The sequence below is a fragment of the Pan paniscus genome, chromosome 7 (genome assembly GCF_029289425.2).
Source record: "Pan paniscus chromosome 7, NHGRI_mPanPan1-v2.0_pri, whole genome shotgun sequence".
NCBI classification, from domain to species: domain Eukaryota; kingdom Metazoa; phylum Chordata; class Mammalia; order Primates; family Hominidae; genus Pan; species Pan paniscus.
In genome coordinates this window covers 19,166,701-19,190,005 of record NC_073256.2, presented here as the reverse complement: position 1 = coordinate 19,190,005, position 23,305 = coordinate 19,166,701, and the positions used below count along the sequence as shown (strand labels likewise).

At 37.6% G+C, this 23,305-nt stretch overlaps 1 protein-coding gene and 1 long non-coding RNA gene across 3 annotated transcripts in view; one reads left to right on the top strand and one right to left on the bottom strand.

The window, feature by feature from the left end:
• The window catches only part of CSMD1 (CUB and Sushi multiple domains 1), a 2,070,470-nt gene that overhangs the window by 613,811 nt on the left and 1,433,354 nt on the right, over positions 1-23,305 (top strand). The gene's annotated exons all lie outside the window — the stretch shown is intronic.
• On the bottom strand, positions 1,580-21,873 carry LOC117981554 (uncharacterized). Its single transcript, XR_008623095.2, has 3 exons — positions 18,913-21,873; positions 14,585-14,675; positions 1,580-14,510 (listed from the first exon to the last, which is right to left on the bottom strand). It is a non-coding gene; the product is annotated as an uncharacterized LOC117981554 (long non-coding RNA).

The following is a 23,305-nucleotide window of genomic DNA, read 5'->3' as shown; positions in this document are numbered from 1 at the left end:
TGTCATTTTTGACTTCGTTCTTCAGGTCTGCCAATGAACATGCCTGGAAATATTCATCACTCCTTTTCTACCTATAACAGCCTCTTAATCTTCACAAATTGCTCTAGCTCCCTGCCCTGCCCCCACTGTTGCTCCCTGCCCCTACCGGCACTGTCGCCCCCGCCCCCCCCCCCACCATCACCCCACCTTTGTCTGTTTAATCATTGTTTTCTAAGACGCTGATTAGAAACCTGGAACAGATCATTGGCTCTTCTTCAGCTTCATGTCCTGTGTTTAGCCCCTAGGTTCTTTAAATTCACTCTAGACTTTGCTCAGCAGGCCGGATTCCTGCCATCCTCTCCTGGGCCATCCTGGAGCAGGTGGCCATTCATTAGACAAGAACCACTTGGACATCTCTGCTGCTCATGCTTAGTCAGTCTGCCCCAGACATGGATGCAGCTGCTTATTTTCCTAAATGCCACCTTTATAATCTAGCCCTCTACTCAGAAAACATCCAGCTAAAAAACAACTTCGTGCTCCTGGCTTTCAGGACAATTTCTTAGCTGCTTCCCTTGTGTTTCCATGGCGTTTCTCCTCATTCCTGGACAGTGTGAGTCGCTTGAGTGGGACTGACCAGCCTCTTTTCTCTAGATCTGCTGTGGGCATTCTCTCCTCACTCCTGCCAGTAGCAAGCTCTCTTCCTTACACTCCCTAGGACACATCAAGTTCCATTCCTTCTACAGAAAGTTTTTTCAGGTTCCTTCAGCCCCTATGACTTTGTTTTTATTATTACTGATATCCCCTGACTCCTATAATCAGAGTTTGAAAATAAAGAAAAAGATTACATTGTACCGTAATTATATTGTACTCTAATACAGCATAATAGTAGGTAAGCTGTATTAAAAAAAATTAACTCACACCTTAGTGATGGTGATGATGTTGTGGGGACTGCTGTTAATCCTTCCTCAAAGCTAACCCTGGACTGGAACTCGGGGGAGGATCTAAAAGGGGAGGGTAAGGATGTACTTATCGAGCTGATGGGTCAATAAAGTGGCAGGTGTGAAAACCATGCTTCGGTCACATATGATAGACTTCATTATTGATTATATTATTTAAGTTCAATTTGATCACGTATTTTTACTGAGAATTCTGTCTTAATTTCTGTCCTAGTTTATACTGGCTTTTCCGCTAATGGTATATATCAAGCCTATTCAGTAGAGACACTAAAGTCTTCTAGGTATAGAGAGAAAGGGGAAATTTTCATTTTAATTCCTCACTAACAGCTTCTGCATTAAAGCAAAAGAAAGAATTATACATATACATAGAAAAACTCCTTTGGCTAGTACTGTCTTCCAGGCTTTGACGACTATAACAAATTTATCAAAGAGAAAAAGTGCCCCAGGGAGAATCTGATAATAAGATGGCACAGTGTTCCTTCCCCGGAGGGAAAGATGAGAGTATAGAAATGTTTCCTTCTAATTAAATTAAAGTGAAATCTTTCATTAAACTATCATAACTTCCATAATATTTTTAGAAAAGAAATTTCAGTTATGTTCATGAATCACCATCGCACATAGGAAAATTAAATAAGATGAAATTAAATGATAAGAGTTGAGTATGTAATAGAAGTGAGAGGAGTAATGCAGTAGTTCTGAAAGTTTTTTGCTAAATAAACTTTTTTAGGACAGTTTTAGATTTATGGGAACATTTCAGAGATATTGCAGTGTTTTCAAATACTCCACACTCTGTCTCCTCTGTTATTAACATTTTATATTCTGGTGGCACATTTGTTGCAGTTAATAAACCAACAGTGACACGTTATTAACTAAAAATCCTATGTCGCATACTTACTTTGGTTATTACCTAATGTTCCCTTTCTGTCCCAGGATCACACTTGACATTTACTTGTCATACCTTCGTAGGCTTCTCTTGGCTGGGGTAGTTTCTCAGACTCCTCTTGTTTGTGATGACTTTGACAGTTTTGAGCAGCACTGGTCAAGGGGTATAATGGGTTGCTCCTCCATAGGGAGGTGTCTGATGTTTTTCTCATGATGAGACTGGAGTTTGGGGTTTTGGGAGACAGACCACACAGGTAAAGTGTCTTCGCATCACATCAAATCAGGGTTATACACGGTGAGCCCGAATCATCACTGCTGATGCTAGGTGAGGGCTGTCCAGTGTGAAGTCACTTTATATTTTCCTCTTTCCACACTGCACTCTTCGGAAGCAAATCACTATGTGCTACTCATGCTTAAGGGATGGGGAGTTACACTTTGCCTTCTTGAGGGCTATATTTCCATGTAAATAATTTTGTAGTCTTCTGAACTGGAAATTGGGCTTTCTTCCTATTTTATTTTTATCAGTATGCACTCAAGTATATTTATTTTACACTTTGGGTTATCCAATGCTACTTTTTTTTTTTTTTCTTTTGCCTCCATTTTCTAGGTTTGGACACTGAGAACTCTTTCAGTTAGCTATTGAGTCCTTTGACAGGCCTGCATCAATGTGGCTTTTTGTTTGTGATTTTTTTTTTTTTTGAACACTTCCTTACTTTCTGACAGTAAAAACGCTCACCTTGTTTTAAGTGTACCTCAAACCTAGAAACAGCCATTCCTCCAAAAGGCTTTGAATCATTTTATTGGATGAGGTATTAGAGGATTTTTTTTTTTCTGTTTTTTGTTGTTGTTGTTTTAAGTGACACTTAACTATTGCCCTTGAATTGAGTTCACTAATTCATGGTATACAAAAATATCTGTCAAATACAGATGAAATGATTACCTTTTGACAGCAGCAATGGAAAACAGCATGTGGAAGGAAACACTAAGCGTTCCTCCTTCACTTTTAATGCTACCACAGTCTGTTCTCATGACGTCATTTAACCCACAGACTTAATAAAATGAAATGGAGAGCCGACGTTATGTATCTTTACTTCATATAAAGTTTTACTTTTTCCTGCTTTAGCTTATACCTTAATGGCTAATACTGACAAAAAAAATATCTTTTTGGACAAGTAGAAGGTTAGAGAAATGCAGATAGAAAAATGCTAATATTCAGTAAATGGACTTTGCACTGAGATAGAAAGGGCTTTTCTTCCACCTCAGCCACCTACTGCGATGTTCACCCCAGACCTTGCCATGACCTGTAGCTATATCGTGCTGAACCTTTGAACTCATATGTCTTCAATCATAACATTTCCATCATGGCAGTGAGTTTATATTAGCGGAGCTACCACTTTTCATCATCATTACTCTTCTGAAATCCCCACTTCCCTTCTTAACCTGCATGGCCTCCACAGTCCACAATCGTAAATATTTATTTTGATCAATTCAGTTTACTTGACCCTGTTCCTCCACTACAATTGCTTGACAGTCCAACAACATGAATTAAAAAACGATATTTGTCTAATATGTAACCATAAAGACCTTAGGCGTTTGAAAAATACGTAAAAACATACATACATACAAAGTAATGATTATATAGCTAACATTCTACTAACTTTAAGATATAAGAACTTTAAGACATAAGAAAGAAAACAGGTGATTTTGTGCAGTAAGATGAATTTTTATGAAGAAGAGAAATGAGCATTTTGAATCCATGAATGAAAAAAGAATACATTGCTTTAAAAAATTTATAACGATATTGTCTCTTTGCATAAGGGAATATCCCATATCTAATATTGAAGACTTAGGTTTATTATATTTTCTATCCCCAGACATGCCCTCTGCTCCATTTCCTCCATAAAAACCTAATGCTTAGTTGAATTAAACAGAATAAAAATATGTTTAATACAAAATATAACAGGAAGTTTCTCTCAGAACCCTGCATTTAAAACTTTAACTTGCCTGTTGCCAGTAGTCTGTGAGTATCTGGGCCTCTCCAGCCCAGCAGAGGCTCATCCTCAAGGGAGTAGAAGCCAAACTGCTGACCGGGTCCTAATCCCCCACGGTGAGAGCATGTAGCCCAGGAGTGTGGAGCTGAACCTTGACCCCTAAAGTATCCAGAAATAAAGTCATTCAGCTATACCCAACTTGTTCTACTGTGAAACTCTCAAGGGCAATAAAGACCATAAAAACAAAATGCCCCATCTAAAGAACAGTAACTTCAAAGGGAAATGATCATTAGCCTTCACAAAAGAGACTGAAACACTCCAAGACTCTAGTAACTCTAAAGGTCTGTGTGTCTTGTTGCCTGCAAACAATCACACTAGCTCGCCAGCAATGGATTCAAACCAGACTGAAATGGCTGAAGTGTGTCAGACATAGACTTCAGGATCTGGATGGCAATGGAGCTCATCAAGATACAAGAGGAGGTTGAAACAGAATCCAAGGAAAACAGTAAAATGATCTAAGAGTTGGGAGCCAACATAACCATTTTAAGAAAGAACCAAACTGGATCTTGTGAAGTAAATTTACCACAGGAATTTCAAAACACAACTGGTGACATTAACTGCATAACAGACCGAGCTGAGGAAAGAATCTCAGATCTTGAACACCACTCCTTTGAAGCAACGTTAGCAGACAAAAATTAAAAATGAATTTTTAAAAATGGACAAAACTTCCAAAAATATGAGATTATGCAAAGAGACCAAACACAACTCAGTGTTATTCCAGAAAGAGAAGGAGAGAGAGCAAGAAACTTGAGGAACACATTAGAACATATAGTCCATGGAAATCTTCCCAGTCCCACTAGGACAGTTGCCATGCAAATGCAAGAAATTCAGAGAATCTCCGTGAGATATTATGCAAGATGACCCTTCCCAAAACAATATCATCAGATTTTCCAAGGTTGGCGAGAAAGAAAAAATCTTGAAGGCAGCTAGAGAGAAGGAGCAGGTCACCTACAAAGGGACCCCCATCAGGGTAACAACAGACATTTCAGCAGAAACCTTACAAACTGGGAAAGACTGGGAGCCTGTATTAAATATCCTTAAAAAGTAATTCCAACCAAGAATTTCATATCTAACCAAACTAACCTTCATAAGCAAAGGAGAAATGAAATTCTTCTCAGGAAAGCCAAAGCTAAGGTAATTTGTTAAAACTCGACCTGCCTTACAAGAGTACCTAAAAGGCATGCTAAATATGGAAATGAAAGAATGCCTACCACCAAAAAACACACTTAAGCACATGCCTCATTGACATTATAAATCAACTATACAACTAAGTCTGCATAAGAACCAGCTTACAGCAAGATGATAGATACAATTCTCACGTGTCAATATTGACCCAGAATGTAAATGGGTTAAATGTCTAACTTTAAATGCATAAAATACATTTTACCCAAATGGAAAGTTGGGTAAAGAAGCAAGACCTAACTCTCTGCTGTCTTCCAGAGACTCGTCTTACAAGTAACAACACCCATAGTCTCGAAGTAAAGGGATGGATAAAGATATATCAGGCAAACAGAAAATGAACAAACAGGAGTAGCTAATCCTATATTAGAGAAAACGATCTTTAAACCAACAGCAATAAAAAAAGACAAGGGCATTCCGTAATGATAAAGGGCTCAATTCAACAAGAGGACAACTATTTTAAATAGTTAAGTCACTCAACATGGGAGCACTCATAGTCATAAAACAAGTTCTTAGAGATCTACAGGCAGACATAGACAATCACTCAATAATACTGGGAGACTTCAATACTGCACTGACGGTGTTAGACAAATCATTGAGGCAGAAAACTAACAAAGATATTTTGGACTTATCCTTGACACTTGACTAATTATACCTCAGAGACATCTATAAAACACTCCACCCAACAGTGATAGAATATACTTTCTTCTTACCTGCACATGGCACACAGTCTAAGATCAACCACATGCTTGGCCTTAAAGCAAGTCTCAATAAATTTTAAAAAAATTAAAATCATAACAACCACAAATAAAACAGCACAAACAAAATAGAAGTCGTATCAGAAAGACCCATCAAAGCCATACAATTACATGGAAGTTAAACTTGATGCCAAATGACTTTTAGGTAAAGAATGAAATTAAGTCAGAAATCAAAGTTTTTGAAACCAGTGAAAATGGAGACACAAAATACCAGAATCTCTGGGACACAGCTAAATCAGTGTTAAGAGGAAAGTTTTTAGCACTTAATGTCTATATCAAGAAGTCAAAAAGATCTTAAATTACCAACCTAACATCAAACCTAGAGGAACTAGAAAAACCAGAGAAAAGCATCCCCAAACATAGCAGAAAATAACCAAAATCAGAGCTGAACTGAATGAAATTGAACCGCTAAAATCTATATAAAAGATCAATAAAACCAAAAGGTGATGATTTGAAGGATTAAATAAGATTGATAGACTGTGAGATGCATTAATTTTAAGAAGACCCAAATAAAGACACTTAGAAATGACAAAGGTGACATTACAACCTATCCAACAGAAATAGAAAAAATCCTGAGACTATTATGAGCACCTCTGTATACACAAACTAGGAAACCTAGGAGACTGGATCAATTACTAGAAATACACAACATCTCTTATTAAGCCAGGAAGAAATTAAAATCCTGAACAGACCAATAAGTACCAAAATTGAATCAGTAATAAAAAGCCTACCAACCAAAAGTCCTGGACCAAATGTATTCAAAGCCAAATTCTACCAGATGTACAAAAAAGAGCTAGTACCTATCTTACTGAAATTATTCCCAAAAATTTGACAAAGAGGGACTCCTCTCTAACTCACTTTATGAAAGCAGCATCATTCTGATATTAAAACCCTGGTAGAGACACAACAGAAAAATAAATCTTCTGGCAAATATTCCTGATGAATGTAGAAAATACCAGCAAACTGAATCCAGCAGCAGATGAAAAAGCTAATTCACAATAAAGTAGGCTGTAGACCTCGGATCTAAAGTTGGTTTAACATACACATATCAGTAAATGTGATTCACCATATACACAGAACAAAAACAAAAGCCACATGATGATGTCAATAGACACAGAAAATGCCTCTGATAAATTCAACACACATTCATGTTAAAAACCCTCAATAAATTAGGCATTGAAGGAATATATCTCAAAGTAATGATCGTCTATGAACATCATACTGAATGACAAAAAGCTAGAAGCACTCCCCTTGAGAACAGGAATGAGACAAGGATGCGCACTTTCACCACTATTCAACATAGTACTGGAAGTTCTAGCCAGAGCAATCAGCCAAGAAAAGGTGTTTCACTTCACTGACCATGTAACTCTATACCTAGAACACCCCATAAAGCCTGCCAGAAGGCTTCTAGAACTGATAAACAACTTCAGTAATGTTTCAGGATACAAAATAATGTATGAAAATTAGTAGCATTTCTATACACTATCCAAGCTCAAAACCGAATTAAGAACAAAATCCTATTTAAAAATAGCACAAAGAATAAAATACCTAGGGATATAACTTACCAACAATGAAAAATATTTCCACAACAAGAATTACAAAACACTGCTGAAAGAAATCAGAGATGATACAAACAAATCATTCAATGCTCATGGTTAGGAAGACTCAATGTTGTTAAAATCATCATACAACCCAAAGCAATTTACAGATTCCAATATTAATATCAAAGTACCAATGTCATTTTTTTACAGAATTAGAAAAAGAAAAACCATTCTAAAATTCATATGGAGCCCAAAGGAGCCCAAAATTAGCCAAAGCAATCGTGAGCAAAAGGAACAAAGCTGGAGATATCACGCTACCCAACTTCAAACTGTACTGCAAGACTACATTAATTAAAACATCATGGTACTGGTACAAAAACAGACACATAGACGAATGAAAAATGAGAGAAGACCCAGAAATAAAGCCATACACCTACAATCACGTGATCTTTGACAAAGTTGACAATATCAGACGATGGGGAAAGGACTCCCTATTTAATAAATGGAGCTGCGAAAACTGGCTAGACTCATGCAGTCCGGCCTGGCTGGACTTATGAAACTGGACCACTTCCTTACACCACATACAAAAAATAACTCAAGATGGATTAAAGGATTAAATGCAAGCTCTAACACAATAAAAATCATAGAAAAAAACCTAAGAAATACCATTCTGAACATTGGCCTTGGTAAACAATTTATGAATAAGTCTCTAAAAGCAATTGCAATAAAAATACAAATTGACAAGTGGGACTTATTAAACTAAGAAGCTTCTGCACAGCAAAAGAAGTTATCCACGGAGTAAGCAGACAACCTCCAGAATGGGAGAAAATATTTGCAGAATACACATCCAACAAAGGTGTAATATCAAGAATCTGTAGGGAACTTAGACAAATCAGCAAACAAAAATCAACCCTATTAAAAAAATGGGCAAAGACATGAACAGGAACTTCTCAAAAGAAGATAAACAAGCAGCCGGCAAACCAAATGACGAGTTAATGGGTGCAGCACACCAGCATGGCACATGTATACATATGTAACTAACCTGCACATTGTGCACATGTACCCTACACCTTAAAGTATAATAATAATAAAATTAAAAAGAAAAAATGCTCATCAGTAACTATTAGAGGAATGCAAATCAAAACCACGATGAGATACCATCTCTCATGAGTCAAAATTGCTATTAATAAAAAGCAAAAGAAAACAACAGATGCTGGTGAATTTGCAGGAAAAAAAAGGAACATTTTTATATGCTGTGAGTGGAATGCAAATTAATTAAGCTACTGTGGAAAACTGTGGAGTTCTATCAAAGAACTTAAAACAGGACTACTATTTAAACCAGCAATCCCACCTTTGGGATTACCCAAAAGGAAATAAATCATTCTGTCAAAAAGACACTTGCATGCATATATTCATTGCAGTGCTATTCTCAATGGCAAAGACGTGGAATCAGCCACAATGTTCATCAATGGTGAACTGGCTAAAGAAAATGTGGTACATATGCAAAGTGAGACATTATGCAGTCATAAAACAGAAAAAAAAAGTCACGTCTTTTGCACCTACGTGCATGCGGTTGAAGACCATTATCCTAAGTGAAGCAATGCAGAGACAGAAAACCAAATGCTGCATGTTCTCATGAACGGGAGTGAAACACTGAAGACACAGTGACACAAAGTAGGGAACAACAGGTGCCGGGGACTACCTGAGTGGGGAGGGTAGGAGAGGGTCATGGTTGGAAGGCTATCTGTCAGGTACTATGCTCACTACGTTGGCGACAGGCTCATTCCTAAATCAAGCCTCAACAACACACAATTTCCCCTTGAACAAACCTGTGCATGGATCCCCTGGACCTAAAAACATTTTTAAAAAAGAAAAAAATACTGAAACTTTAAAGATGAAATATTTTCATTTCAAAAGAAAATTATTCTTTAAGTAGATTTTTAGTGATGTTTCCTTGGTGGAATCTAGAAAAGTCAAAAGATCAAAACCTCTGGAGGGTAATGCCAAGAGTAATCAGGACTTGACTATAAATTCGGTCACTGGAGTCAGCTATTCAAATCTGGAAGCTCAGCCTAAAGCGCGTGGCAGAAAGTCTCAGGCTGGATCAGTGGCTGGAGTTTGCCTTAGGTTTTAACCACAGGAAGCAACTGTTTAAATTCACCATTACTGTTCAGAGTAAACAAATCAAGTAGACAGACAGAAACCAGAGTATCTGCTTGATATCATCAATAAGAGGCACAATCATAAGTAACTGTCTCTGATATCACAGGGAATTTAATCACAATGCCTGGATTCGTAGCACTCCCCTAAGGCCAGTAGACTTGGAGAAAAAGAACAGACAATCTAAAAAGAAATGTTGTCTTTTATTTTTCCCCAGAAGTTAGGCAAAATTAACATTTAAAAAGAACACCTAAAATACAGAAACGTGAAAAAATGATGCATGACTTTGATAATCTTAGCATTTCAATTAGTTGTACAGTTTTCAGAATCCGGTGTAATCCTAAATTTATTTACACTGACAGTTTTTCTTTAAGAAAGTAAAATTACATTCCAAACTACTTAAGCATTAACAAAACTCTTTTTTTATCTACAGACAAGGTGCAAATATTTATTGTGAGCAAAACTACCAAATTCAAAATAAAAACATGATATGCTGTATATTAGTTCACTATCTTTCTACACACTTAAAGTATTTAAACTTTTTCTTGTAAACTTGCCATTACAACTGATGAATATGGAAAATGTCCTCACAATTGAAAGAGAACATATTTAATAAAATACCATCTGAGTTCCATTAGAACATAAATGTTTTCGAGTAAAATTTAAACATATTAAATCCCTTGCATGTTTTTGTTGGGTGCTTTGATTTAGGTTCAATATTTGGTTATTATTTTAGTAACAGGCAGTGTATTATATTGATTATCTTTTTAAAAAATGTTTTAACTCAGAATGTAGAGTCTTCTAGAAAGCAAGACAGGAAATTGCATTACTAAAAATAGATTACTTTGGAAAAAACATGAAAAACAAATGAATCTTGTATGGACTAGGGCAATAATGGACGCTATAACAGTAAACAGGAACTGAAGAGGGGATAGCTGTTTTCTTAGGTAAGATTTCTCTTTATTTTAAGGGCCCTAGTCTGATCAAGAGGACCTTAGTGTTCCCCTTGGCTTAAACAAAGTTGTAATCTTTTCTGCCCCTTTGAGATATAAAGCATTTTTAATATTAATTAACTATTTATTTTTACAATAACTTATTTTTTAAATTTTTGTGGGCATTTAGTAGGTATATATATTTATGAAGTACAAGAGAGATTTTGATACAGGCATGCAATGCATAATAAAGACATGATGGGGAATGGGGTAGCTATTCCCTCAAGCACTTAACTTTTGTGTTACAGACAATTCAATTATAGTCTTAGTTATTTAAATAAGTACAATTAAATTCTTGACTATAGTCAGTCACCCTGTTACGCTAGCAAAAAGTAGGTCTTACTCATTCTTTCTTTTTTGTACTTGTTAACCATTTTCATCTCCCGCCTGCCCCACAACCTTCCCAGCCTCTGGTAACCGTTCTTTACTCTCTATGTCCATGAGTTCAATTGTTTTGATTTTCAGATCCCACAAATAAGTGAGAACATGTGATGAATTTATAAAGAAAATGAGATACATACACATAGTGGAGTACTATTCAGCCATAAAAAATGAGATCCTGTCATTTGCAACAACATGGATGGAACTAGAAGTCGGTTTGTTAAGTGAAATAACCAGGCACAGAGCGATGTAATGCTTTTTAAAGGCTGCCTGCCAGTTGTATGTCATGGCACCGTCCTTCCCAGGGATGTTGATGTTGTCTCTTTGAAATGGGTCTTCCAGGGAGATGGCACTCCTGTTTCCTACTATCTGTAGTAGGGAGCGAGTTATTGCTCTTCTTTCTTAGCTTTGCAAACAATAAAAGTATGCTTTTCCTCCTCCAGAGGGGAGGTGGTGGAGAAGATAGAGCTGGAAAGACCCTAAATGAGGGGAGCAGGAATAAAATCCTGGAGGCCAGAAAATTTTTTTATCCCTCTTATGTGTAAAGCATGCACGCACATGCATATACACACGAGTACATAAAACAGTTATGCAGGGTATCTGTAGTATAAAATTTCATGACGGGCAGGAGGGAGAAACTTCGAAAACGCTCCATAAGGGGTGATAATGGAAAAAGAAAATTGAGAAACACTGACTTTGGTCATCATGGAAGATCCACCAAATACAAAATGGTGGCACTTCCTGTTTAAGCCTGTTTAGGTATGTTTGAAACTGTCTCTCACCTATTATTTACTCTGTTGAAAGTGTCTGATGAAGTCTCTGATATTATGATCCACTGTGACCTGGCTGCTCTCAAGAGAAAATTCAATTTTCTCCCTTCCATAGTAGCAGAAGTAAATACTTAAAATTGAAAATCTTTTCAAAGACTGCTACTGAGATGTTTGTTGATATCATTTTTTAGATATTTGGCTTAAATTACATAGACTTGTCCCTTCTAACAGTTTAAGAAATAATCTTTTAGAGTTAATTAAATCATTTTTATAACTCAGATGAGCCATGAATTTATAGAGACCCTGATAACCAATGGAGGAGAAGTATCCCATATTATAAAATCAAATTACAGTAATAATTACCTTTCATTTTTAAATTTAACTGAAAAACTAAATTGCTCAGTAAGTAAAAATTGATTACACAACAATGTAAAGAGAGTCCTTTTCTCTTACAAATCTAATCAGTCATCCCATAATTTCTTTTATTTCACTGTCCTTTCCTTCTTGACGCCAGTAGAGGGGGTAGCAAACTGGTGAAAAGAGAGAAGAATGTTTATTGAGCAGTTATTTTGTGGTACACTTCACAGGGCTATATCATCCACTTCCCACAATAAATTTAAGATCCTGTTCTGTCTATTGTACAAATTAAAAAGCAGACAAATGAGAAAGAGTTCTCTGAAGAAAGCAGTAATCTTATCAGCAAGGGACTTTTAATAAAACTCTTCCTGTCCAAAGTCACATCTAATCCCTTGGACCTGAGACTCTGTCCCCCGGCTCTGCTGGACCACCGTGAGTGCAGGGGGCAGACACATGAGCTTGGGGTCTCAAGGTTCAGTTAAAACCTCAGGGTGAAGGAGTCCACCTGAAGGAGGAGTCCACTGCTTGTCTTCAGGTTGAAATCCCCTCTCATGGAAAAGACAACTCTTTTGTTAAATCCCCCAGGATCCTTTGGAAAATACAGATGTAGTGGACTTTTTCTTCACTGTACTCATGCAAATTGAATTACCCTCTGTCATAATTCTATTTTTATAAAGTACTTGGAATTGTAATTCTGTTCTTACTTGTATATCAATTAAATTATCTCAGCCTTTCTTTTCACAGGTTCCTTATGTATCCTACCTCTAATCCTTGTCTTGCTTTTTCTTAATCTTATGATAGGAAACTTTATTTATTTATTTATTTATTTATTTTCTGATGGAGTCTTGCTCTGTTGCCCAGGCTGTAGGGCAGTGGTGTGCAGTGAAGTGATGTCGCCTCACTGCAAGCTCCGCCTCTCGGGTTCAAGCAATTATCCTGCCTCAGCCTCCCAAGTAGCTGGGACTACAGGTGCCCAGCACCACGCCTGGCTAGTTTTTTGTATTTTTAGTAGAGATGGGGTTTCCCCGTGTTAGCCAGGACGGTCTCGATCTCCTGATCTCGTGATCCGCCCACCTCGGCCTCCCAAAGTGTTGGGATTACAGGCGTGAGCCAAGCCTTCGCACCTGGCTGCTGATAGGAAACTTCTTTAAGGAAAAACAAAACAAAAGGGATAGCAAATCAGAGAGTTGGGAGTATAAAATAGGGCAACTGTGTTTCACAGAGGAATAAACTTGAACTCTACGACTTTTTAACTTTGTATGACCATGGTCATTACCTGATCTTGCAGGCCTCAGTCTTCTAATCTGTAAAATGGAAATGTGATAATGTCGACCTTATTAGGCTGTGATGAAGATAAAATGACTTAGTATTTGACATTACTTAGAAGCAGTGCCTGAGACATAGGTAGCCCTTCACGAAGCTACATTAAATCAATTAAAAATCACAGATGACTGCAGATATCAGATATATCATTATCTAATATTTTAAAAATAATTTTATCTTGTATTATTTCTGAGTAAGTAGTAATATTTTATGCATTTTCCTTCCTGCTTTTTGAGTAACTTAGGTATTCCACTGAAAACGAGTTGTCTAATTTAAACCTCACAGCTTAATAAGTCTAATTTAGCCCATTCTACAAATGATAAAGCTTGAGCTCAGAGATTCAGTGACTATTTCAGCATCCACACAGTTGGTAGCATGAGAACTGACAAAACATCTGTTGGGCACCAAAAATCCAGTTTTTCTTTTCAATATAATATTAATTTTAAGAAATATGTTATTTTAAAATGTCTTCAAATATTAGCCAAATATCTACCGTCAGTCAAGTATTTCTCAAGTCCCATGAAATGATTAAAAAGAAATTCACCTGCTATCAGAAGCCTAATTCTACTTTCAGGAGACCTGTCAGTGCTTTACCAATATTAAAGATAGATAAAGGAGACCGGAAGCTGCGTGATTAATTGTGTCAGGAACTGTGAGATTAAGAACCTGGAGGGGCTGAGTGCGGTGGCTCACACCTGTAGTCCCAGCACTTTGGGAGGGCGAGGTGGGCGGATCACAAGGTCAGGAGATCGAGACCATCCTGGCTAACATGGTGAAACCCTGTCTCCACAAAACAAACAAACAAAAAAAAAAATAGCCAGGCGTGGTGGCGAGCGCCTGTAGTCCCAGCTACTCTGGAGGCTGAGGCAGGAGAATGACGTGAACCTGGGGGGAGGAGCTTGCAGTGAGCCGAGATCGCGCCACTGCACTCCAGCCTGGGCAACAGAGCCAGACTCCATCTCAAAGAACCTGGGAGGAGCAGGAAGTACATGCAAGAAAAAAGAGGTCATGATAAGGGGCTCTTCTATGACTTAAAACACAGTTAATTAATTCCACAAATACTGTTTTTATAGATGGAGTTTGCAGTAACTTACCATTAGGGTAGAGAGGCATGTGTTAATCACGCAACAGATAACAGGAGGATTTGCACTTCCCATGGAGCTGGACGCATTTGGGGACCACTATTAAGTAAAAGCAAATTCAGGGAGGTAGATGTGTGTTCATCAGGAAATCAACATTAGATGAGAAGGGTTACCTGCTAAAATGGTGGTAAATGCCATGCGTTTACTAGGTGACAGTCACTCTGATGTGTAGTTCCTCCTCTCAGATCATCCTCACACCAAAACCTGCAGAGAGGAAACCAGACATACAGATATGTTAAGTAACTTGTCCGAGATCCCAGGCGGTCAGAGACTAGAGGAACTGTATGCACAGATGGTAACAAGTAAGTGAGCAGGAACTCCACAATTGGGATGGCAATCGCATTTGGCTAATGCAGCATCCTAACCATGTGGAAGATCTCCAGTAGGGAAGCATTCTTTCACTGAATGTTGATGTTTTAAACTGTGATTAAAAGGTAGGGGCTATTTAGAATTTAGTTCTCTTGTCTCTGGACTTGGGCTGAGTCTTGCTTCTGACAATAGGAGAGAAGGTGGGTTCCTGCAAGTAGCCTGTACTCATTGTGCGTTCTTTACCATCTCCTTGACATGGACCCTTGGAATGAATGTAGAAGCGGGCCAGGCCACACTGCTCCTGTCTATAGAAAAACACACTAAAACCCAGAGGGCTGAGGATTCATACCCAGAATCAACCACACACGTTTGCAAGGGGAGCGTGACTCAAACACAGGTTCGTTGACTCTTGAGTTAATTCAGTCTTTAAGAACACCATGTAATCTCCAAGGAACACAGGGATCTTCTGTGCAAGAGGATTGGAGATCTCTGTTCAGTTCAGAGGAGGGAGACATCTCTGTCTATTTGCAAGGTTGGGGAAGTCTATAAGAGACAAAGAGGAGGGATTCAATCTTGTCTTTAAGGAATGGCTTAGCTTTAAATTGCTCGAGAAAATAGGAAGAAAAACAAAGCTTCTCTAGTTAATATGTTATTGTGAGTTTAAACCCTATTGATAATTTCTGTAGATAATTAGAGTGTTTAGATATGTTGTACCTATTTAGCCCCTGCAAAATAATGCACTGCAGCCATATATATGCAGAATAGATCTATTGAATTAAATATTCTTGAAGAGTGAAGTGATCTCAGAAGGAGGGACACCACTCTCTACAGATAATGCAACTCATGCTGTGGGACTTTTGTGAACTTGCTGATAATCAAGTAACTTATTAGTGACCGAGCTGGGCTAGAACTCTGCCTTCTAAATTTCTACCCTAGTATTCCTGCATTTATTAATATACTGTGTGTAACTGGAATACTTCATTCGTATCACATATGTATTAATTTTGCTACATATATAGTCATATATGTATATATTATATGCCTGTATATGTCAACTTAAATGTGTGTGTGTGTGTGCACAAGACTCTGGAAGTGTAGTACTGAATGTACTAGTCATTCAGTTTTTTTAATAAATGTTCACTGTCCTGTAGTTTTAGGTTTATGGTGATTATTGGTAAAACTGTGTTTAAGAGTTATTTGAGCATTGAAACCAAGGCACTGTTAGGTGATTTATAACTTGTTTACCCTCGCCTAGGCTGACAAAGTTTTTTGCAACCTGATTGCTTTTTGAATTCATATACACTTATCTTGAGAGATATTTTAATGATTAAGGTACAGATACCTGGTTTCTACTCTTAGAAAAAGTATGCAAAATACCAAGTTAGCAGTAAAAGGAATTCATAAATTATTGCATGATATAGTTATACCCTGTTAGACTATTACTTTCAGCAAACTTTTTCTTTAAAGGGCCAGATAGTAAATGTTTTAAGTTTTGTAGGCCATATCGTCACCTCTGCATCTGCGGAACTCTGCTGGTATCGCAAAAGGAGACATACACCTTGTGGAAAGGAGCCAGTGCAGCTCCCCCCAGGCCGACTCTGTGGACACTGAAATTTGAATTTCATATACTTTTCACGTGTCATGAAATAGTCCCCTTCTTTTTCTTTTCAACTATTAAAATGTGTAAAATCATTCTAAGCTCATGGGCCTTACAAAACTCGGCAGCTGTCAGATGGCACCAGCTGGATCTGGCCCATGGCCGCGCTCCACACCCACTGGTAAAGCAAAAGTTCAACAAGCCCCACAGTGACATTCATTTGGTACATAAAATTATAATACCCCAGAAGACATTCATCCCTGAATAAAGTGAACGTCATCATAATTTTGCATGCATGGAAATTTTGAGGATAAATTTTGAGAATAAATTAAATTGGCTGATCATAGCATATGTATATATACATATATATGTAAGTATACATGTAAATCAGCAGCAGCTACTGTGTATTCCTCAGGACAGAAGTCCCATGGGAAGGGGAGGGAGATGTTTATTATACATCTTAAAGTGAGTCTCATTCAGGCATTACACCACTAGAAGTGGGCTTTTAATTAAGTATATTGTCTATTTTTTATAAATACTACAATTATACGTCTATGATTTTAGCATTAAAACATGATAAATATTTAAGTTATATTCCTCACACTTTTAAATTTTGTAACATTATTTTGTTTCTTCTCCTCTGTCTCCCCATTCTCCTTATTCTTTTTATTTTTCTTTTACTATATACCTTTAAAATTTTGGCTTGAGTATCTCTTGATCTCAAATTAATTCTGATTATTTGTAAAGTTTTTGAAGTCCTACCATGAAGAAAACTTTAAAGTTATAGGTAAGTTGTAGATCTTGTATTTATTTAACCATGCTATTTATTTTCATCCTAAGGGACTAATACTAAGCAGACCATGGAGAATGACAGATTTTTTTTTTCCAACTGTGCATTTCCAACTTACTTAGAGATGGTAGTACAGAGGAACTGTGGATAAAGTAATGTCATGTTGATGAGGGCGATGGTAGGAGGGAAATATCTTGGAGGTGGTAAAATATAAACTCTTAATATTTCAGGCCTTACAATAAATATTTGATATTTAAATTATTTGAGGAAATACAGTGGTCTCAGCTCTATGATCCTGTTGTGAATAGCTTAGGCAACAGGCATGATATCAGGAGGAAATGTGAGAAAGAACAATGGCCAGATGAGATCTATAAGGTTACTTTTTAGTGCCTGAACCTCTAATTCTAACACGTAAGAGGCTTGCTCTTTCAACTGAAAACCCTTAGCTTCTTAAGAACACACTACATGTGTGAGCATTTGCGTACCATATTTTATTTGAGATCATATACCAATGTGAATTGGGGTTTTGATGACCAATTCAGAGTTGTAACACATAACACAGTATTATTCATATTATTCTTCCTTCAGTAAAGATACATTTTAATAAGTGCATACAATGTAAGAATTTTATAGCAGTTGAAATTCATTTATCTTCATATATTCACATAGCTGCAAAGTCTTTCATTTGCTATTATATTTCACATATTGACATTTAAAAAGTAATATGTTTATTCAGATTTAAAGGGCTAAATTCATTATAGTTTCAGCCTCTAGATTTTAGAGGAAAGGGCAGAGATAGCTGAACAACTAGGAATGTGCGCCAGTGTCAAGTCGGTCAGGGGCTGGGCCCGCAAGACTCCTTTGAGAGGAGAGCTCGGTTCCAATCATTCAAGGCCGGAGAAGGTGCCCTCACTGTACCTCTCCGTCGGTGAGCACGGTGAGAAGGACAAAACACATGGAAAGAAGCCCTCACTAACAGGTGTGTGTGAACTACCTTCGCAGGACCAGAATAAAGCAGACACAGTGAAAACGCCCAAGATGGTTACAGGATAGAGGTAAAAATGGACTGAAACAGACATTAAAATGAAACATATTTAAAATGCTCTAAGACTTCAACAAAAGAACAACATTTGATCCAGCAATCCCACTCCCAGGTATCTACTCAGAGGAAAAGAAGTCATTACACGAAAAAGATACTTGTACATGCATGTTTATAGTAGCACAATTTACAATTGCAAAATCGTAGAACCAACCCAAATGTCCATAAATCAAAAAGTGGATAAAGAAACTGGTGTGTGTGTGTGTGTGTGTGTGTATTATATATGATGAATACTACTCAGCCATAATAAGGAATGAATGAATGAACAGCATTTGCAGTGACCAGGATGAGATTGGAGACAATTGTTCTAAGTGAAGTAACAGGAATGGAAAACCAAACATTGTATCTTCCCACTGATTTGTGGCAGTTAAGCTATAAGGATGCAAAGGCATAAGAAAGATACAATGGACTTTGGGAACTTGGGGGGAAGACTAGGAGGTGTGTGAGGGATAAAAGACAACATATATGGTGCAGTGTACACTGCTCAGGTTATGAGTGCACCAAAATCTCCCAAACACCAGTAACTTATGTAACGAAATGCCACCTGTACCCCAATATCATGAAAAAATAAAAACATCCATAAAAAAATGAGATTCTACAAACAAAACAAAACAAAACAACAGCTGATTCAAATCATGAGACTCACCTGCGGTGTTTAAATGGCAAGCCCTGGTTCTCATCCTCCAAAGCTCCTCTACTTTTGGCCTGGAATCTAGAAATCTTCACTTCCAAACAGCAGCCAGGTTAGTAGCACATGTTAGCCATGAACGACACTGGAAAAACAGAGCTTCATGCAGGGGGAAAATGAATGAAGGTGCATTGCTGGACCCTTAACTTGGAGTGGGATTGGTAGGAAACTCTGTAGGCTTCGGAGGTTTTATAGCATGCTTGCTTTTCTTGAATGATTTCTGTAAGCAATATTTAACTCAGTTATTTTTCTGTCTGAACACTCTGGTCCCTCACCAGGTTTTGTTGCAGTTGTTATTTCTTCACTTATGTACTGAAGGAGAACTTCCTTTACCAAACTACTGAATGTTCCCTTTCATTCACTCTACTTTTAATAAAAATGAGTTTGAGCTATTTATGCTTTCCTACATGCAAACACATAAAGAAGATACCTGAATTCGCTACTTCTGTTAAGAACACTCTTAATGCGTCATTTTTGTAGAGTTTTGTGTGTGTGTATATATATCATATATATGTGTGTGTGTGTGTGTGTGAAGTGGTTTGTTCCTGGGTCCACAAAAGGTATATTTATTTATTTATTTGAAATGGAGTCTCTTACCCAGGCTGGAGTGCAGTGGCGCCATCTCGGCTCACTGCAAGCTCCGCCTCCCAGGTTCACGCCATTCTCCTGCCTCAGCCTCCTGAGTAGCTGGGAGTACAGGCGCCCGCCACCACACCCGGCTAATTTTTTGTCTTTTTAGTAGAGACGGGGTTTCACCATGTTAGCCAGGACGGTCTCGATCTCCTGACCTCGTCATCCGCCTGCCTCGGCCTCCCAAAGTGCTCGGATTACAGGCGTGAGCCACCGTGCCTGGCCACAAAAGATCTAAACATGGGTTTGGGTGGAATTCGGTGGTTTCTTTCAACCTGAAAATACTCAAATATTTAACACACACACACACACACACACACACACACACACACACACTACATTTTCCTCATTTACCTGCCCTCTAGTGAGAGCTCAGAAACCAGATATAATACTAAGTTTGATAAACATTTTGCTTTCATTTTTGTGGGAAGGGGGAAATCTATAAAAGGAATTCAAACACCTGCATCACTTACATTATAAATACAAGTGTTTCAAAAATATACACGGTGACAATATACAAATGTTACAAAAATTTTAAATTCTGCATAAATGTTCATGTGTTTATTTTTTGAGTAGACACATTCTTATATGTTCAAGGAGAAGGTGGTAAGGTTGAGTCACGGTGAAGTCTGGCATCTATGTTTAGTGCTAATGCAGCCACCAGCTTTTCCACAACATCAAGTGATTAAACATTCATGACTCTGATTTTCTCTCTGACATTCCACCCCATGTATTATAATTTTAGCTAACGCAGATGTTTGGTGTTCTCTCCTAGCATGCTGTTTCAGTTCTGTTGGGGAACGGTGTATTTTAATAGTTATGAAATGACCAGGTTTGTGAATATTAGAATGGTTTCCCAACCTCAAAAGAGATTATACAGTTGAAATGTTTCATCGCCTTAATATTACTGAGTAACTTGGTTACTTTGTCATAAAATAACACCGTGATCTACAATGTTGTTGGTAAGGTGGAAATATCGGAAGGCTCAGGGTGGTAATCTCTGAAGATGTGCTTGTGGACATGTTGTTTGGGAATATGCTATAATTTTTACATTTAAATTTTTAAAATTTACTTTCAGGCGAGTTCTTGGGCAAGTTAACGAGAATATGGAAGCAATATTCCCATGCAGATTTCTGAAATGATATATAGCTGCATAGACACTGGTATGGAGAGGAAAAAGCCTGAAGAATGTGCTGAACAACCACGCAGGTGTTAGGAAAAAGTGAAACAATATATCATCATAGAGGGCTGATGAAGTTCCCTAATATACCTCAAATGAACATTGTGTAAAAACAGCTTGCTGAACATGCTCTTTTCCCTGGCACTATTGCTGTAAACCAGATGAGCCATAATTAAGTGCGGGTCACTGAGGAGAGAAACACTGGTTTTAATGATCGAGCCATTTATAAGCCAGCAAATAAGTAAATCAAATGTGTGAAGGGCAAAAAAAGAAATCTCCATGAACCCCAACAAAAACTGTGGTTCACAAAGATTTTTCTTATGCCTGATTGTGAATTCTGAGAGAAATGAGTAAAGTCAGATTGAGAAGGTTTAGCCTGTCATGTTGGGCATGACTTTGCTCTTTAGTTGCCTTATTCATGTGCTTCAGGATATGCTACTTTGGGCTTTATTCGTTATCTAGTATATTTCCTAGGAAAGGTCTGATTTTTATATTGAGATCATATGCAGTGGCTTCATTTGACCAATTTTAATTAAAGAATGTATTATTCTTTTCTCACACTGCTAATAAAGACATACTCAAGAATAGGTAATTTATAAAGGAAAGAGGTTTAGTGGACTCACAGTTCCACACAGCTGGGGAGGCCTCGCAATCATGGTGGAAGGCAAAGGAGGAGCAAAGTCACATCTTACATGGTGGCAGGGAAGAGAGCTTGTGAAGGAAACTCCCCTTTATAAAACCATCAGATCTCCTGAGACTTACTACCAGAAGAACAGTCTGGGAGAAACCGTCGTCATGATTCACTTGTCTCCACCTGGCTCCACCCTTGACACGTGGGGATTATTACAATTCAAGGTGACAGTTGTGTGGGGACACAGCCAAACCATATCAGAGAACATAAACCGAATGTTATATTACTTCAGGTAAAAAATAAGTGAAGTTGACAATATCTGATTTTACTCTTTCTACAATCTAATATATTAAGACTCAGGAAATAGTATCCAGAGGAAATAATTAGTCATTTTAATGTTGCATTCAAAGGCTTGGTAGAATTTACCATAATTAGCCCTACAAGCTCGTATTTAATTATAAATATTTTGCCTAAATCTTTCTAGTGTCATTTTCTGAGGTAATTATGGCTGACGATCAATACAAAACAAAGAGAAACAGGTACAATCTTGTTTGAGTTTGTTTGAACCATCTTGAAATTGACGGCAACAGCCATGTCCACATTCCAACAGTAGATTTGTCTGCCATGGTTTCCATCAAATGACTCTTAAATCTCAGAACAGAGGGTTCTTATTTGTGTTCTTGAAAGTAAAACTTAAAATGCATAAGTTTTTATAAATGACTTTCATAGGGGAAATAGTATGCTGTTAAGCTCCTCGGTGTCACTCGGGGCAAATGACTTTTCTCAAACTTAGCTACTTGCAAAATGAAGTTACATGCAAAATGAAAGGATGACATAGATGATGTCTGCATTCTTTTGCAACTGGAAAATTTCATGTTTCTTCAAACTTGATTCACTGAAAATATGTTCTGGAGAATATTTCCACTTTCTATTCTTTAAAGATTTTTCTGAGTTGAAAAGGAAATATTTATACTGGTGTTCTCATTTTCTGTGGATCTACAGACATATTTATTGCTGTCTGTGAATTATCTGAGAACATTCTAAATGTTGAATTTTAATTTTTATGATGGCATAGATAGTTCTATTTTCTAAATCACCTGGAAGAACCCTCATGAGCAGGTGAGTTCATTTCCATTTAGAACCTTATGTTGGTGTTTACAATTGCATTAGCTCTAAGTGGGGCTAGCTTATTCATCCCAGGCATTAAGAACCTAAGTGGACTTAATATAAAAATGATATTCTGAGTTGGGGCCACAGGCCAGTCCACCTCATTCTCTAATTTACAAAGTATTCCAGCAGTAGAAGGAGAGTGGCTAAAACTGAATAGTTGTAGACCACACTGGGACACATTGAACTTAAACGATCAGCATTGCATTAGTCAATTCCATACCCGTGTTTCAAGCCACTCACTTTTTTTTCTGAAAAAGAAAAAAAATCGCATAAAGGCAATGTTACCTTGAATGTCAGTGTTTCTACAGTTTGGTTTCTGTAGTGCGTAATCCACATACAAGCCCTGTCGTATATAATGACCAGGGTCCTGGACATCTCCTTGGCCTGGTGTGTTGCTCTGTTCCTTTTGAGATGCTGGATTCCAAGTGCACAAAATAAGTGGCAATTTCACATTTTCTCAAGTGGGTCTTGCTCAACCTAGAAGGCCTTTTTCTTTTCCATGTCTGGCTAATTCCTCCTAAAGATTCAAGTCTCCTCTCGGAAGACATCTTGCTTGGGAAACCTTTCCTATAAACCTCCCTCATCTCCTTTCTCACTCCCAAAACAAGTTGAAGTCTCTTTCAGGATTTTTGCATAAAACATGCATTTTAAAGCCAAACCAACCGGCTACTTTCTACCTCCATGAATCTGACAATTTAAGTTCTGTCAATTTCCTTCCTAATCTGTAAATTTGGCATAGT